The following is a 19,328-nucleotide window of genomic DNA, read 5'->3' as shown; positions in this document are numbered from 1 at the left end:
TCTCTCTCTCTCTCTCTCTCTCTATATATATATATATATATATATACACACACACATATATATATACATATATACATACACACACATATATGTATATACCAACAGAAATATAGAGTTGATAATATTTGTTGATGTTATCTCCATATCATTGATTTCTCTCTCCTTTTCTCTGCTAAATATGTTACCATATTAACTTATGCTTTCATTACCACCTCTCAAATTATCTTTTTTTTATAGATTCTTAATTGGCCTGTCTGCATCAAGTCTCTACCCTTTCAAACATGAACAGTGGACAAAACAGTGGCCCACAACTGAACTCCAGGTAAGGCCTGAGAATGGAAGAGTACAGTGAAAACATCACCTCCCTGTTTCTGATAGTTATGGTTCATAGTGCAGTCCAAGATGCCATTAGCTTGTTTGTCTGCTACATGGAAATAGTTATTCCTATTAAAATTGCAGTCCCTAAAAGTGCATGATCCTTTTCAGAGTAACTTCTAGCCAGCCATGCCCGTGCCATATTATACTTGTGAATTTACATTTGAGCCTTTGGAATTTTATCTTATTATTTATCTATATATGTTGCTTATATCCAAGCAGAATGTGAGCCCCTTGGGGGCAGGAGTAATTTCATTTACTTTTTAAATTTCCAGGGCCAACTACCACATCTAGCATACAGTAGGTAATTAAGAAATTGGTTGATTGATGTGGACAAGTGTCACAATGGATATTATTCTTTACTTTTAGAAAACCAACATTGAAGAGATCACAGATATATTAATGTTAAACACAGGGCACATGGATTGTATGTGGTCATGATTGTAGTCTAAATTAAAAAGAAATTGGGAAATATATAATAAGATAAATGCAAATATAATAAAATATAGATAATATTACATTTAAGACTAAGTCAATAAATGATCTGTAGAGATCCTTCTGTACAGTTTTGTGTCTCTCTTTCTATTTGAGTTCAACATTACCACAGTAAAGAATTTGAAATTCCAAAAGGAATATATAAAAAGGGCCACCTCAATGAGTTCCCCCTTAGCAGTGCTGACTCTTTCTGTACTTTTAAGGTTTTGGATAGTTTACTGATTTGCTGGCACTGTTTGTAGCATGCTCAGTCCAAATTATAGGGATACCCAACTCTAATCCTTGGTTGAGATTTTTGTGTTGAAGTATCAGAGAAAATAGGTCTGATTTTATTTGAGACAAACACTGGTATTGTAGAAGCTTTTAGATCTAATTTTAGCTAGGAAGGTAGGAAAAAACCCATTAGTTGTATTTCTACTACATTCTTAAATACATAACGTATATGTAGTAAATATAATAGTATATTTGTATAGTATATATAGCATATAGTGATATACTAAATATAGTAAACATGTAATTTTTAAGAAGTCATTTTAATTTAATAGATCACAGGCTTATGGGTAGGTAGGTGAAGCAATGAATTGAGTGCCAGTCTCAGTCAGGAACAGTTCTCTGCCTAAGTTCAAATCTGACCTCAGACAATTACTAACTGTGTGACCTTGGATAAGTCATTAATTCAGTTTGACCTCGGTGTCCTCATCTGTAAAATGAGTCAGAGAAGGAAAAGTAAACCATTCCTGTATTTTTGCCAAGAAAACTTTAAATGGACACACGAAGAGTCAGGTACAACTGAACAACAACAATGTGGACTTATAGTGAGCTATTTCATAGTTAGGAATTAATGAATGCTACCATATTTCTTGGCATTCAAACTTTAGCTGTGAAGTTCAGGACACAGTATTAAAGTTAATCTGAAAACCTGTAATTCATTTTAAAGTCTTATTCACTCAGTCCTGATAAAAGTTTGCAACAATTTCCTTTCCCTAGTAGATCTGAAATTAGGTGTGACTTGTGGAGGGCATGGAAGCAGTCTTTTCAGAGGAACAAAATTTGTTTTTGCTCTTGCTACATTTTATTTTGCCACATAAATTCAATTTTCTTTAGAAGAGAGGATGTCATTTCTCAAACAAAGAAAAACAAACAAAAAACCAAAACAAAGACAAGTCATCTGAAGTCCAGCTGTTGAAATAATGCTGAAATTCAGATTCAGTCATAAAACGAGAAAAATCTAGATATTGCAGCCACTGCTGAGAGTTGGACTTGCAAATTATCATTGGGTTGTTGGAGCTCTAGGAAGAACTATTTTCAATTTGGAGATCTTCTTTGTTCTCAGGCTCAGTATCAGAAGTAGAGGGGGGAAAGGGAAAGGATTGAATTCTGATCTCAGCTCTGAATTCTTCTTGTTGTTCTTAGGGGAGAAGTGATTATTTATTGAAACTTACATGATTTTATAATTATAGTCATTCAGTCAATCTCAGATGGGCAAATCAGTGTGAGCAAGAACAGGAAGAATATTAACGTGTCAAGATGCTCCAACTTTTATTTTGCAATTATTGCCTGAGTAGCATGCTAGATGACAGTCATCATTTCCCTACTAGAACAAATTCCTCCCTGTGTTGGAGGCTCTGCTCAGCCAGAAATAGAGAAAGCTAATATTGCTTAGGAAGGAGATAGTTACAAACAAACAAACAAATGAAAAAAAATCATAGGTGGATTTTTTTCATATATCTTTAAAAGAAAATCTATAAGTGCCAAAATGTTTCCCCAAGTCATTTTTCCTGGCTGGCATCATGTGTTATGCTTCTGGCTGGGTGCTTGCAGAAATTAAGTTTACAAATTCTGTAAGGTACTTCATCCCACCCAGAATCTAATGGCGGTAATTTTTCATGGAAGTCAGCAAAAATCCAGCCAGAGATGGGAAAGAGTTGCCATTATTTTTATCTCTATTGTTTCTGTTCAATCTGCTGTCCAATGGTGGCTAAATCATTTACTATTTACATTTAATTTTTAATTCTATGATATTCAAAAATGAGTTGTATGATCTTAAAACCTTGTACCCTAATGTCTCAGCAGTGGAACAATATGAGGGGTATGTTTCAGCAAAAATGATTACTCGTGTCTCTAATAGAATTGTAATAACTCAATACTGTTTTATAAATTTTTGATTCACTCTGCATTTTTTATTTGACAGCTTGCCAACTTCCAGTTTTTATCTGATCATCTTCACATCAATAATACATGAGGTCTGGTTCTTCTAAAAAAAAAAAACAAGGCTGATACTTTTTGCTCACAGAATGCCTTGCATTTGCGAGCAAAAATTTGATTCAGGTTTAATAATCTGTGTTTATTTTGGTTTGATCGGATTTAGCCAAAACCAAAATGTGGTCAAACCACAACTTGCCACAGAGCTGCCAGCCTGGAATCAATTGGTCTTTCCTAATTAATACAATTATCAAACATCTGAACTAAACCATAGCTTGTCACATGTAACTGATGAAAAAGGTGGGCACATAATACATTTCAATGACCCTCAGGTTTGCCTTTTTGGAATTTCTCATGTGAAAAACTACAACCATCCAAGCCTATGCAATAAAATAAAGCCAATATTCTGTTTGTAATTTTGTCACACCTCTTTAAGTACCCATTCTGCAGATTAAACCAGCTCAATAGTAGCACTGTTTCTATTCCAAATGCTCATGTTAATGACAAAAATTGAGGGAAACAGGTACTCAGCTACACCTGCCCACAACCTGCTTGGTTGAAAATGATATCCATAAAGGAAATGAAATGACTGGAAATTAGGCATAATATCCAACAAGATATCTTTATCCACTATCTGATTTTTCATCTGTATAAAGTGAATTAAAGGAGGCCTTTTAAATCTAGCTTTTCTGTCCTAAATCCAAGATTAAATACGGGCAAATTTGGTATTCTCTTACCTAAGGTATAGCTTCAAGAAACACTTTCAGGGTAGACAAGCCCACTCTGAATCAGGAACTCGCATTATTCTTGAAATCCATTGGCACAAGTAGGATTTGGGAGTTTGGGGAATTGTTTTATGATTCAAATATTAATGCTAATTGTTAATAATAAAAATTAGAGGGGCAACTAGGTAATATAGCTGATGCTAGAGGCAGGAGGATTTGAGTTCAGATGCAGCCTTAGATACTTACTGTCTGTACAACCCAGATGGCCTCATACATACATATTCATATCTAAATTGTATATATCAGCATGATAGAGCTGATAAAGCTTTGGAGCCTGGAAGGTTTGGGTTCAAAAGCTGCTTCTTATATTTGCTGATTGTGATTGGGGGAAAGTCACTACTAAATTCTCAGCATTCCAGGCAACTAAGACTACTGGTTACCACTGAGTTACTTCAAAATGGTATGACAGAAAGTATGCTTTATTCAAAGTCAGAAGACCTTGAAACAAATCTCAAAGCTGTCTCTTGCTATGTTCATGATCTTGAACAAACTACAATCTCTCTGAGCTTCTGTGTCCTTATCTGTAAAATGAAGACATTGGACTTGATAAACTCTGAAGTCCTTTCCAGTTTTAGATCTATGATCCTAGGATTTCATGACTGTGTTGGGAGAGGGAATTTCCAAATTTCAGTGGAATTACTGTGATGGGAATTCAAGCTATCTTGTCCTTCCCCAAAACAAAAATTTCTTAATCCACTCTGAGACCATTTCTCTTTCTGATTCTTTCCTTCAAACATTTTCCCTAACTTCTCTGTGATTCTACTTTCAAGCATCTTTCCAACTCCTTCCAGACACTTCTTTCCTAGTTTCCCCTCCTCTTCTTTTTGTCTATGAAAATAGCCCCTTTCCAAAATATGGCACAAAATCATATTTGGATTTTGTCTGTGGCCTTTACTCATCAATAAAGGTATCTTTTAGAAGGGAGAACGCCTCTTTGTATCTCCTCTTGGCAAATAATTGCTCTCTTGAATCTCAATTGCTCTGGACAATAATACCAATATAGGATTATTATTATTATTATAATAAATAATTATTATAATGCATATTACTATAACATTTGTATTTCATATAAATTCTCTTATTTGGTCTTCACAAGAACTATTGTTCTTGTAAAGAACAAGGATAGACTAGTAAAGATTGGGCTACAGATTTCTATGCCCCTCCCTATTTTTTGGTAGTGGATTTATGATTTTATTTATATAGAGAGCTCCCTGGTGAGCAAATACCTTCTACCAATTCAGATTGCCACCTGCTTTGTAAACTTACAGTCTTAGAAAGTTAACTAAGCCACTGAGAGGTTCATTAAATTTTTCACGATCATACAACCAGCATGTGTCAATGGCAAACCCACATTTTTCCAGCTCAGAGGCAAGCTCTCTTTCCACTATGCCATCTCTATTTTTTTATACAGAAATAAATATGTTAAACTTGCCCATGGGTAACTGTCCCAGGTAGGATTTGAAATCAGGTTCTTCTAATTATATCCTCTCTCATGTTCATTCTGATTCTTTATTGTTCAGTCGTTTTAAATTCTGTCTGATTCTCTATGACCCCATCTTGAGGTTTTCTTGGCAAAGATATTGGAATGATTTGTTACTTCCTTCTCCAACTTATTTGACAATTGAGGAAATTGAGGTAAAGAAGGTTGAATGACTTGCCCAGAATCACACAGCTAGAAAGTGTCTGAAGCTAATTTTGAATCAGAAGAGAAGTATTCCTTCTCCAGGCCTGGTGCTCTATCTACTGCACAACTTAGCTGCCCCATATCTACTTTTTTTTTTTTTAGCAGATAAGTTATAATGTCTTCCTGGAGTGAGGAATAATTTCCACATATTTCTTTCAGTCTATTCTCTCTACCCCTTTCCCTTGTTCATTCAATATGCTAGAGAAACAAAAAAGAAATCAGTCAACATGTATTTATTAAATGCTTACTATGAGAAGGCTCCGGGATAAACAAAGAAAAAGAAAAATAATCCCTGCAACTTAGATTTTAAAAGAGTAGACCACCTGTAAATAATTCAATACATCCGGAATAATAGAAAGGAATCCTGGAACGAAAACCCTAGCAGTTGAGTGGAGTGATACTCACCAAAGTGGTATTTGAGGAAAACCTTCAAAGAAGATAAGAGCCTTTCAGGAATAGGGGACAGCAAAGGCACAGAACAGGAATATTTATTCTTGTATATGAAAAATGGCAAGACCTAATGTGGGTGAAAGGAAATATTGGGACCACTACCCAAATACTACAGGTATATCTTCTACCTCATTTTTATATCTGTATTTACAGGGATTAGCAGTTTAATTAGGCATAATAATGGTTTACATATTTATTCCTTTTTTCATTCACCAAATATTTATTAAGCTCCTACTGTGTGCTAGGCAAGGATGTTATAAATATAATGAATGAACAATCCTATTCTAATGGTGAGGAAAGAAATCAAATACATAAGAAATAAACAGAGAATAAATACAATTCATTCATTCATTTGTCCTTTCAATAGAATCCTGTAAATATGATGCTAGGAGGAGAATGTTGGACTAGATTGCTCTCCCCTTCTCTCAGGAGTCTGTGGTGAGCTCAGGTAAAATTTTATTATGTTCTTCTGAATATCCTATATAAAAGAGACCACAAAGCAGGATATAAATTTGATTCATGTCCATTTGGCCTGGTTGGGAAAGATTTCCTGGCATTCTCCCACCAATTCCAAAGAGGAAAGCTGGAGGTTTTGTGAAAACGCCCCTGGCTCCGCCTGTACAATGCTTTGAACAATCACCAAGAGCCCCAGTGTCTCTTGGGTACATGGGAAAGTTGGCCTCCCTTTCCCCCCCAAATTAATCTAGCTAAATTTGTGCAGCCCCATCACCTCATCCTCACTGGGGAAGCTCAGGACAAAAGGAGGTTTCAATGTTCCCAGCTGGGAGCTCTGCCCTCAGCAAATGCAGTTGATATAAATAAATGGTTTCTCACTTGCCTACATTCATGCCCATCTGTTTGGAGGGCATGGTGCCTAATCAAAAGTTGCCTAGACTCTTGCCCTGGGCACTGGCGCCAAGGAGTGGAGGGTTCACGTGGCATCCTGCCTAATGCTGCCAGAGGCCTCTCTGCTTGAGTAGGTGCTCATCCTAGATCAGCACCAAGGCCCTGGCACCCCATGCTTCCTTCTACTTGGTCACACCTGTTGACCGCCCTCTGCCAAAAAACAGTAGAAGAGGATAGAAAGAAGGGAAACTGTGTTTACTGCTTCTCTGGCTTCCCGGTGTCTAGAGAGCTCATGAAGACAGGTGTGCAATTAAAGAGTAGAAAATCCATGCTTCTGGATGGGATTTAGAGCCCAGATTGGCCCAAGTTTTGTTTGGGTACAACACAGGGGTGGAGGGAAAGATGTTCCCAGCTGAGACTCCTCCAGCCCTTGGAAAACAAGAGGGATAAAGGATGTGGGTCTTCTTATGAAACTAGAGGCAAAATAGATCATAAAGAATGAATCATGGTTAGTACAGCTCATTCCATCCTAGTTTGCAGCATTTTTCTTGCCTGATAAAACACTGTTAATAATCAAGTATGGGTCGAAAAAACTCCACAACATTTAAAAGCACAAAAGCTGGGACATTTTTGGTTTGGTTTTCTTTTGTTTTCCCTGTGCACTCTGTTTGTCTTGGCTGAGTCTAAGGAATGGAATGAAATCAGCCAGGGGGGGGGAACCCAAGGGCACAATTGTTGTATGTTGAAACAGGTGAATCAGTGAACTCCTGGGGCCTTAGACTTCCCCTTTTTACAGCTGCAGGCAAACTCAGGCAGCTGAGGGACCTCAGGCTAGGTCCCTAAAGGTATCATTTTGTAAGATATTGCTATCAGGGCATTCAGTGGACTTCCAAAGACTAGATCTAATGATCTTATTTGTATGTAGAGTGCAATTCATCCCCCAAATTTCTGGGTTAAGATTGGTATTAGTTTGTTCAATGAGTCGAAGGCACTTTATGGAAAGTTTCTTATGCCCTGGGTTAATGTAAATGGGTAGTAGTGGATGGAGTGCTAGCTTGGAGTGAGAAAGATTTCCTGAGTTCAATTCTAGCCTCAATACTAATCCCTTAGCCCCATGTGCCTCAGTTTCCTCATCTGTTAAATGAGATAGGGAAGGAAGCAGCAAACCACTCCTGTGTCTTTGCCGACAAGACCCCAAATGGGGTCATGAGTTGGATATGACTCACCACTACCACCACCACCACCATTTCTTCATCTAAGATTTCCCTCTATTAATGAAATCACAAGTTCAATCCCAACCCTCTACTTAAAATGTACAAAAAAACATAGTTATGCTAATTTGCCACCAATCAGTCATTGAACTTAGCTGGTTGTTGTGTTAGAGAAAGGAACATAGGTTTCTAATCTAGTAGTGTGTCATTGATCTTGGGAGTCTGAGACAGGCTCTTTTTTTTTTTGTATTTTCACTGAGATAAAGGAAGGTAAAAAGCAGGATTAAAATGGAATAATTCCTATCAAAAAATAGAAAATAAAGTTCCTTCTACCCCTTTTCTCTGCCACCTTTTCTCTGCTCTGAGAGAGCGCAAGTGCTGCACTGATACTCATGGAGTGCTGAAAGACCAGATGAAGAGTTCTAACAGGTTGAGTAGAGGCACATTCCATAGAATGGGGCAAGAACAGCTCATAATGTGATGGTGTGGATGAGTGGTGATTTTCATTACCAGAGGAAACATCCAAATGGATAAGATTGTGGATCCCTTGAAGTGTTTTTACTGTGATTATTAAGCTGAATTAGTTTATTGACACATGCAAAGCAAAATGCCCATGAAATACAATTTTCAACCTATTTTTGTCCAGAAAATAAATGATATAACTTGAATGGAACAAATATTCATTGAAAGTTGTCAGCACCTACTTACTTCTCAGCTTATTTACTATGATTGTACTTTAGTGCTCTTATGCAAAGGGCCTGAGACCCAAATTCAAATGACCCATTTTAAATCCTAGCATTGCTTCTTACTATCTGTGTGACATTGAACAAATCTGTTAAACTCTCTGGTCCTGTTTCCTCACCTTAGAGTGACGGATTTGTAATACATGATCCCATCCTCTCCTCTCTCTCTTTCTTTCTACATTCTTTTTTCTCTCTCTCTCCCCCTTTCTTTCCTCTTTCCATCTCTCTGTGTCTTCTCCTCTTCTTCCTTCCATTTTCTCTCTTCTCCTCCCCTTCTTTTTCTTCCTCTCCTCTTTTCTCTTCTCCCTTCCCCTACTCCCATCAACTCTTCTTTCCCTCCCTGCCTCTCACCCTTTTCCTTTCTCTTCTCTCTCTCCCTCTCACTCTTTCTCTCCTTTTCCTTTTTGTCTCTTCTCCTCTTTCCTCCCTTCCTTTATTCTCTCCTCTTCTTTCCTTTCCTTTTCTCTTCCTCTTTTTGTCTCTTCTTTCCTCTTTCCTTTCCCCCTTGCTTTTTCCATATATAATGTAGATATTCCCTTCTGACGCACATTGATGCCAAGAGGAAGAAAGGGAAGTAAGTTAAATTATTTGACCAGTATCATTTAACTTTCCTCCCTCTCTCTTCCTTCTCTCTTCTTTTTAGCATGTATAGAAGCAGCTACCAAACATAGTATACAGTAAATGCATAAAGAATGAATCATCACAGCAAGGGGCAGTGCAGCATAATGGAGAGGGCATTTGGATTTAAAGTCGGGAAGATCTTGTTTCAAATCCCATTCAGATGCCACCTGTATCTTAAGGAAGTCACTTAACCTCTCCGATTTCTCATCTGTAAAATGAGGGAATTGGATTCAGTGGTTTCTAATGTTCATTTCACTTCTAAATTCATCATCCTAGGAGGATGAATGCAAGGAAGATTGCATAGAAGTGGTGGTGTTCATATTTTAAATCAGAGGTGTCAAACATGCAACCAGAAAGCAAAGAATATGGTAGGAATATTTGGGAAATCTTAAATAAAAATTTTATAGATACAAATAGAACATAGGTAATGTTAATATGTATTTTTTAAAGTCAATTTGAAGCTCCATAAGGATCATTATAGGTGGCTTAATAGTCACCAATTCTCTCTGAATTTGATACCTTTCCCTTAAATAATAGCATTTCAAGAATAGAGATGACAGTGAATGGTTAGTGTTGATTAATCTGTGTTTCCCAGCCACTAACAGTGTTTGATGCATAATAGTTGCCTAATAAATGTTGACTGCAGTAGATTGGGGAAAAGATGCTCCAGGTATTGTCCATTATCCGGTCTAAATTGAGATTGTTTAAAACATACCTGTTCTCTCTAGAAATTTAAATAATTGCATAGAGGATCACAGATTTTGAGCTGGAAAGGTTAGGGTTAGATTTTTAATCACGCCCCTGGGAATTACTCTGCATCAGATTAAAATTGTGTTTTCCCATTCAAGGCTCACCTTTACTTTGCTGTCACTACATTAATTCTTTCATTTCCATTCCATGCTGAAATGCACCCAGTCTTCATGTTTAATACCTCTTATATTCTACCTTAAACAGGGTATAATTGCTTAGCAAATCTGAACTTACTCTTTTCTTCAGAGCTGACCTCAAGTATGTCTTTGGGCATCATTTTCTCCCACTGTGTTCTCTTCTCCACCAATCCCCTTGTGTTATACTGGGGCAAGAAAAAAAATAGTACTGATTCAATCATCCCCTTTCTACATTCACTCTGCTCTATTTCTCCTGGTGTTTCCACAACCAGTCATATCATGGAGTGAATCTTTAGGGCACCATAGCTACAGGAAAAGTCAGAAGAGTGAAAGATCTTTCCTACCTCAAAAAGAATTTGGTAAGTTAAATGACTCAGGACAGAGACCTGGGTGGTATCAATGCACAGCAGAAGGGAGAAATTGAAAACACCTACTGAGACAATGAACAAATGGCTGGAGGGATGAGCTAAAATGACTTTTAATAGTGTTTCCTACATTTTATTTGTTGAAAGTTAGGTAACTCCCGGAGAAGGAAATGTGTGAAGAACATTGGAGAAGTTAGAATGTAATCACTTTGGGAGAACTGAATGCCATATTCTGCTATAAAAAGCAAGGTAGTACTGTGGAGAGGACATTGGCTCTAAACTCAGAGGTTGTTCAGTATTTTTTCATTTGGGTCCTATTTTTTGTAACCCCATTTGGGGTTTTCTTGGCAAAGATACTGGAGTGGTTTGCCATTTCTTTTTCCAGCTCATTTTACAGATGGGGCAATCAAGGCCAACAGGGTTAAGTGACTTGCCCCAGTTCATATAGCTAGTAAGTGTCTGAGACTGCATTTGACATCAAGTATTCTAGCTGCCCTTGGAGTTAGAAGAGTTGGGTTCAAATTTTAACTGTGTCCCTTACTATCTATCTAACCCTTAGGTAAGTCAATTTACTACATCTATCTGGGTTTAAATTTCCTTATATGTAAAATGGGGGAGTTGGACTAGATGGTCACTGAGTTCCTAGTTAATTCAGATTGATAATTAAAACCAGCCAATGCCATTGGAGATTTATTAATTCATGAGGAAATCCAGTGTGGGAAAATCTCTAAAAACTGGAAAAGAATAAATTTTATGTCAATCTTTAAAAGAAAGGGGGAAAAAGTATAATCCTTGGAAATAGAATTATAACTAAGGTGAGATGAATGGTCTTTGGCCAGATAGTGTCAAACTTCATGGAAGTTCAGCTCCTCATTGCATTCTCCTTCTATTTTCTTTGTGGTCCTCTATCGGATTGCACTGTAATGTCACCACCATGAGAACATTACTCTAAGTCTCTGTTGCCATGATGTCTCTTTCCCTGCTGGTTTCCCTTCTCCTTCTATCCCTTGGGCCAAGGTCTGGGCTCTCTAAAAGCTATTCCTTCCCCTATTTGGACATGACCATACTTGTAATCACACTACATACAGCATGATTGCCACACACAAATTCTCCACTGGATTATTTTTGCCCTAGGAGCCAAAATGGTTGGCTGAACTCTACTAGCAAGAATAAAGTAATTGGTTTGCATTCTATACCATGTATATAATAATTATCTTGATGTCTTCAAGATGGATCATGTGGCACAAACTTCAATTATCAAAGGAAGCTCTTTCTTCCTCATCCATTCAATATGATCTCAGACACTTACTGATCTCACTTAGCTCATATTATAAAATGGAGTCCAAAGAAATGGTTCCTGAGCTTCCTTCTAGCTCCAGATCTATGAAACTATAATCCTATGAGCAAAGAGTTCCTATGGAATAACTTTATGCAACAGGTCATTGTTGCTAGGAGTTTGAGGGAGATACAGAATTTGCACATGGCATTCCCAGTTGAGTCAAGTGAAGTCAAGCCAAGTCAACATGCATTTATGATGTGTAAGAGACTGCTAAGTGCATATAAAGATAAAGCAAAATATGATAGGAAGTTGAAGAGGAAAAGATGTAACTGAACTACAGGATATGTTCATGTGTTCTTTTCCCAAGGGCTAGGTCAGGAAATGGTATTTCATTTCAATATTATTCTAAATAAAATTCATCATCGTCAATAATAATAAGAAAGGGATAAATTCAGAAAAAAATAAAAAGTAAAAAAAGGTTTTTGGCTGAAATAACTTTTGGATTGACTGTACGTACTCTATCCTTCATTCAATTTATTAAATGCTTCCCATAGACAAATCTGATGTTAAGTATTATAGCCACAAAGGCAAATAACTAGTTCTGTTCCTCGGGGAACTTATAATTCACTGTACTACCTAACTTTTTACATTTTTCTTGATTGCTTGATTGATCACTACTGTGTCTCTCCACTGGCATGGATAATTGAGAGTTGACTGTAGAATTTATCTTCATCCACCTTTCAAAAGAGCCAAGTAGAAAATGGCACAATGGAATACAATATCAATTTTCTATCTGTGCTGCTTCTGGACATTGACTTTAATAGCTGATAATAAGATCTACCTGACATTTACTGCATATAATGGCTTATGGTTTACAAATCACTTTTGGTAATGATCTTAGTAATGGATTATAAAAATATCACTTGACATTTATATTGCACTTTATGGTTTGTTGAACATTTTTTCTTACATTATCTCCTTTGACCCTTTCAATAACCTGTGAGAGAATAACCAGTTTGTGATTTTTTTTACTGGTACAGTGGATAGGGTGTCAGGCTTGAAGTCAACAGGATCTGAGTTCAAATCCAACCTTAGACACGTAGCAGGTGTGACTCTAAACAAGTCACTTAAACCAGGTTTGCTTCAGTTTCCTCATCTGAAAAATGAGCTACAATATCTTTGCTAAGAGAAGCCCAGATGCAGTCACAGAGAATTGGACATGACTGAAAAAAATCAATAATAAATGATAGGGTGAGAAAAATCCATCTGTTCATTCAGATTGGCACTTAATCTATAACTTCTAGTCTTGGAGAGTTGTATGGAGTTGGGAAATTAAATGACGTGGTCAGGGTCATATGTATGGCCAGTGTGCATCAGAATGGGAGGACATTCAATGTTACATATAGGAAAAGCAAGGCTTAGCTTAAATACCTAGAGTTGTACAAGTCATAATTGTCTACAGACAATTTTGATCCTAGCTGTCTCCTGAATCTAGACCAAACTTCTTTCTGTTGTGGAGTTCATATATGTTTTGAGAAATATTATGAAGACTGATAATTTCTATGGTGCTTGATCTTTTTTCAAGAAATCCAATGATGACTGTTCTGGGAAGCTTGATGAATATTTTTCCTTAAGCATCCTAAAATATCTAGTGGCCCCTAGTACTAAATGAAATGAAATACCAAGTAAAAATATTTATGCCACTTAAGGAAAAATGTTCACTAAATGAGGGGAATAATCACATTAGTATCTATATGATAGGGTTGTTGTAAGGATCAAATGATTATAATATATACACATACATACAAAATTAATCAGTTAATCATTTTGAATGTATCTTTTTAAAAAGGTGAGTAAAACAAATTTAAAAAAATAAAAATAAAAATATTTTTGAACATGCATTCAAAAAAAATAAAAGTTGAGTAAAAGATAACTTTATAAAATTATCTATAGAAAATAAGGTTCTGAAATGATAAGAATAAAACTACACATATTTTATAAAAGAGGTTACAGAAACATAAAATGAATCAAGCTAAGAATATATATAAGAAGAATGTTCAGAAATTTTTTAAGAATGAATATTTCAGTTTCAATTTTTAATTCCTAAGTGGAAACATAATATTGCCATCTTTACTGCTTAGAAGACTCTAGGATTTCAGTAATATGGATGTTCTTTTTAGAGAGGGACAGCACCATCTATTCATGGATTACTATCCTTTATAACTGATGCCAATGTATTCCCAAATGCCATCCATTCTACACATCTTATCCAGTGCTGGGTGTAGTTGATAGTCCATGTAATTGTCTGTAAAAGATGTATTCATTGATGGAAGAGCTTTATGTAGTCTCTATTCAATTATATATGCCATGTGGTATTCTTTATCTATTTGGCATTTTTCTGTCCAGTGCTTTAGTCTAATGGTGTTATTGAACTTGAAATTCCAGACAGAGTCTAGAAGAGGTCAATAACATAGCTTTCATCTTTTATTCTTTTAAATAGCTCCTCATTTTCAAAATATATGTAAAGATAGCCTCAACATTCACCCCTGTAAAACGCTATGTGCCAAATCGCTCTTCTTTCCTTCTCCCATCCCCTTCCCTAGACAGCAAGCAATCCACTTTATGTTAAACATGTGCAATTTCTCCACATATATTTCCACATTTATCATGCTGTACAAGAAAAATCAGATCAAAAAGGGAGAAAATGAAAAAGAAAAAAGGCAAACAAATAATAATAAAAAAAGGCAAAAAAAAAACTATGTTGTGTTCCACATTTAGTCTCCATGGTCCTCTTTCTAGATGTAAATGGTTCTCTCCATCACAAATCTATTGGAACTGGTCTGAATTACCTCATTGTTGAGAAGATTCACATCCATCAGAGTTGATATAATCTTGTTGTTGCCATGTGTAATGTTCTCTTGGTTCTACTCACTTCACTCAGCATCAGTTCATGTCGGTCTCTCTAGGGCTTTCTGAAATCATCCTGCTGCTCATTTCTTACAGAACAATAATATTCCATAACATTCATATACCATAACTTATTTGGTCATTCTCCAATTGATGGCTTCCATTCAGTTTCTAGTTCCTTGCCACTACAAAAAAGGTAGCTACAAACATTTTTCACATGCAAGTCCTTTTTCTATTTTTTATGATCTCTTTGGGATACAGATCCAATAGATACATTGTTGAATCAAAGAGTAGCATTCATCTTTTGAAGTAAAGAATTTATTTATTTTTCACTTTATAGATTGCTACAACATATGATCACATTTTATACGCAGCTAATATGAGTCAAATAAGTAACACTGTGGAGGAATGATTGAGTTTTGAATTAGTTTATAACTGTAGCATTGGGCAAATCTCTTAATCTACTCAATGAGTAGCTATTTGGGCATTATCAATTCTAGGATTCCTTCTAGCTTTGTTTTTGGATCCTAATATATGTTGTTATATTATGTTGTATTGTGTTGCATTATATTTGCTAAACCCCATTATATCATTTTTCAGTATGTTATTATAAATTAGGTTATATTTTATTGAGTGATATTATATATTGTGTTATGCTAAGTGATATTGTATTATAGTTCATTTACATTATTCATTTATTACATAAATGAAATATAATACAATATCACTTAGCATAACACAATAATATCATGGTCTATCATAATATGCATAGCATGCCATTTCATTTTATATTATATTGTTCTACATAATCTCATATTATATAATATTGTATAGTCTATCAGCATATGTAACATTTTATTTCATACTACACTATATTGTTATATCATGTTATATTAATTATATTGCACATTATATTATATTTGAAATCTGGAGTGAATTTTGCTTTTTTTTTTCTGCCTTGGAAAAAAATAGAATTACCTAAGCAAATGAAGGATAAACCAGGCAGTAAATAATGTTTTAAATATTTTAACATCACTTTTCATAGGTGTTGAACTTTATCAAAGTGTGATTATCTCAGAAGACAGATTTGATAGTTTAACAATGTAGTTATTATATAGTTATGTTTTGCAATACAGTGTAAGATTTTTATTGTCCCAGTTTAGATGATTAAAAAAATACCTCACCATGCATAGGAAGAAATAAAATTAGGAAAAAATAGCTTTATGGACCATCTGCTCAAGACTTTCAGATGTGAGTTTTATACATTAGCTCTGGGAAAAATGGGAGCACATTCTAGAGTAGTTTGAATAATGAAGAAACTTCTCACAGATTTTAGCGTGGAAGTAAAATAAGCCGTTTTGTTGAAGAAAATGAAATGGCTCCAGTGTGGAAGAAATTTACTCATCAACATTTTGTATTTATGGAGCAATGAATTCCCTGGATTCTTTATGAAATAGGAAATGACAGATCGTGCCTGAGGGGCTCACAGGCAATGCTATACAAACAGTATTCAAGAGAGTACCTCTCAAAGGGGAAATTGACAGGATGACAACCTGTGTGTGATGGTGACAGGATAGAAAAGGAAGAATGGCTAGATGAAGTGTCTGTACGGTCCAAACTCATGTGACTCATAGGAAATTGAGAAGGGACTTCAGAAGATATCTAGTCCAGCCTCTTACTTTACTGGTCACAGAAGAGACTCAAAAAACCATTTATTTCAACTCCTTTATTTTATAGTTGAGTAAATTGAGGTCTTAAATAGGGAGGTGACTTACTTTATATCACACAGGTAATCTTAAATGGCAGAGCAAGTTTTGAACTTAATTCTTTGGCTTACAGAGCTGCTTTCTTATCACTTACCACTGAACCTTTATTCTCTTTAAGTGCTATATCTCAATTCAGGAAATGAGAAGCAGAATGAGTGAGCAGAACCCTGGATTTGGAGGTAAGAAGAACTAAGTTTAAATACTATCTCAGAGACTTCCTAATGCTATGGTCCTGAACAAGGCATCTAATTACTCTGCTTTATTTGCCATAATTGCAGCATAACAGGTTGGATTAAAACCAGCTGGCAATATACTGGGTAAAGGGTCGTGCATGGAGTGAGGAAGGTCTGTATTCAAATTAAGCCTCAGAAACTTCCTAGCTGTGTGACCTTGGGCAAGTCACTTAATGTCCACTTTCCTGTTTCCCTAAGAGTAAAATTGGGATAAGAATAGAACTTAATGTTTATCCTATTTTTTTAAGGGAGAAAGAAGGCAAAATTCACTCAAGATTGTGAAAATTAAATGGTATAATGTTTGTAAAAGAAAGCTCATAGCATAGTTCCTTGGGCATAGTAGGTACTATATAAATGCTTATCCCTAGTAGGTGCAATATAAATGCTTATTCCCTTCCTTCCTTCCACCCCTTGTAAGGTCTCTTTCAGGTCTATATCTACAATCCCATGATCCCAGACAGTTTCACTTTTTTTGTGGGGAAAGAAAACTAAGGAGGACAAAAAAGATTTGGGAAGATTTAGGATGGTAGAAAAGAATCAAAGTTCACATTAAACTGAGAAGTCTGATTGCCAGATGAAAATGCTCATGTTGGACACTGATGTCTGTAAGTAATGAGTGATGGCTTATCTTTCAGAATTGGATTCTGAATTGGATTGTTACCGGGATAGCACTTACCATGACAGAAGGGAAAGGAGATGTAGCAATTCTTGAGTGTTCCTGGAAAAGAATGAAGAACTTAACGCTGCAAGCTGAGGGATAGCGTTCTTGAAGTCAGGAAAATCTGGTTTTGACCCCTACTTCACAACCTTACTTCTTATGTTACCCTATGCCAGCTTCTTCCTTTATCAGTTTTCTCATCTGTAAAATGGATGTAATAACAGCACTTCATATGATTAGAATTGATGTTGCTGCTGTAGTCTTGGCTGTTATTTTGTCTAGTTCACGGAGTTGATTAGAATCCAGGAAAACTCCTTCTACTAAAGATGATCAGCACCTCTTTTGCAATTCAAAAGCTAAACATGATATATTGGAAAGGGTTCTGCCTTCAAAGTCAGATGTTGTGGATTCAGATTTCTGTCTTAGTGATTTATGACTGTGAACTTGCAAAACAAGTTAAATCACTTTTTTGGGGCCCTTGTAAGATTAAGAGATTTGGCCAATTCATCTCTAGAATCACTACCAGGCTTTTACCAGGCACCCTACAATCCTGATAGGATAGTTGGATTTTAGTCCCATTTTTGCCCAAGAGATGTTAAGTTAATAAATAAGTTAAGTTAAGATGAGATGAGAAGTTAAATGACGTTATCTATGGTCACACAGCCATTGTGTGACAGAGATAGGATTGAAGCCCTAGTCTTCTGAGTTTCTGGGAATTTTTCTTCTTTCCATACTGGATAATGTAATAATCAGAGATCATGCCTGTAAAACACTTTTGCAAACTTTAAAGCACTATATACATTTCTGTTGCTATTCATATTTTTGTTCTCTGAATCACATGATTAATTATTATTGAAAACCTCCAGATATTCATTTGTAAAAGGAAAGCCCACTAGGAGTTCTTCTCTAGGAAAGAAGGCCAAGAGATACCTTGCCATTCCCTTACTGACTCAGGGTTCACAAAGTCTATATTATTGGTTCAAAAGCATAAGGGAAAAGAGAAAGGACATCTCAGGGGAGGGGGAGAGAGAAATACTAAATTTACTTGCTTTGTTTTAATATTTTTATTTTCCCCAGTTACATGTAAAAATATTTTTACATTAAAAAAAAAAAAAAACTTTTGAATTCTACATTGTCTCCCTTCCTCCCTTCTCTCCCTCCCCTCACTGAGAAGACACAAGTGAAGTTCTGCAAAACATTTCCATAAAAGTCATGTTGGAAAAGAAAACATAGATTCCCTCACCCCCCAAAAAAAAACTTTCAAGAAAAAAAATTAAAGTATGTTTCATTTTGTATTCAGACACAATCATAAGTCTTTCAGAGTAGTCTTGGGTCACTGTATTGTGTAGATCATCCTACAACATTGTTATTACTTTGTACACACTACATTTCAATTTGCTTGTGCTCGTAGAAGACTTTCCAGATTTTTCTGAGAGCATCCTATTCATCATTTATAATTCCAAAATAATCACATTTCAGTTTAATCAGCCACTCCCAAATTGATGAATATCCTATAAATTTCTAATTTTTTGCCCTGAGAAAAGAGCGGCTATAAATACTTTTGTATATATAGGTTCTTTTCCTTTTTTAAAAAAAACTCTCTTTGGGATTCATGTTAAGTCATAGAATATGCATAATTTGATAGCTCTTTGGGCATAGTTCAAAATTTTAATCATTTATCAATTGGGAAATGGCTCTTAGAGAATACTAAATTTAAACATGTATCACCACTTTTAAGCAGACTAGGTGATTTACCGCTGCAATGAGACTCTGAAAGGCATATTTGTCTGTATATTTCTCCCCTATGGATTTCCTAAAGAG

At 35.8% G+C, this 19,328-nt stretch overlaps 1 long non-coding RNA gene across 1 annotated transcript; it reads left to right on the top strand.

Annotated features, from left to right (window-relative positions):
• The first annotated feature begins 236 nt into the window (after positions 1 to 236).
• On the top strand, positions 237 to 18,516 carry LOC141543144 (uncharacterized). Its single transcript, XR_012482349.1, has 3 exons — positions 237 to 322; positions 16,735 to 16,795; positions 17,485 to 18,516. It is a non-coding gene; the product is annotated as an uncharacterized LOC141543144 (long non-coding RNA).
• The last annotated feature ends 812 nt before the right edge of the window (positions 18,517 to 19,328 follow it).

This window comes from Sminthopsis crassicaudata, chromosome 5, assembly GCF_048593235.1.
Source record: "Sminthopsis crassicaudata isolate SCR6 chromosome 5, ASM4859323v1, whole genome shotgun sequence".
Lineage (NCBI taxonomy): Eukaryota > Metazoa > Chordata > Mammalia > Dasyuromorphia > Dasyuridae > Sminthopsis > Sminthopsis crassicaudata.
The sequence above is the reverse complement of the archived record's forward strand: the minus strand, read 5'-3'. Positions and strand labels throughout refer to the sequence as shown.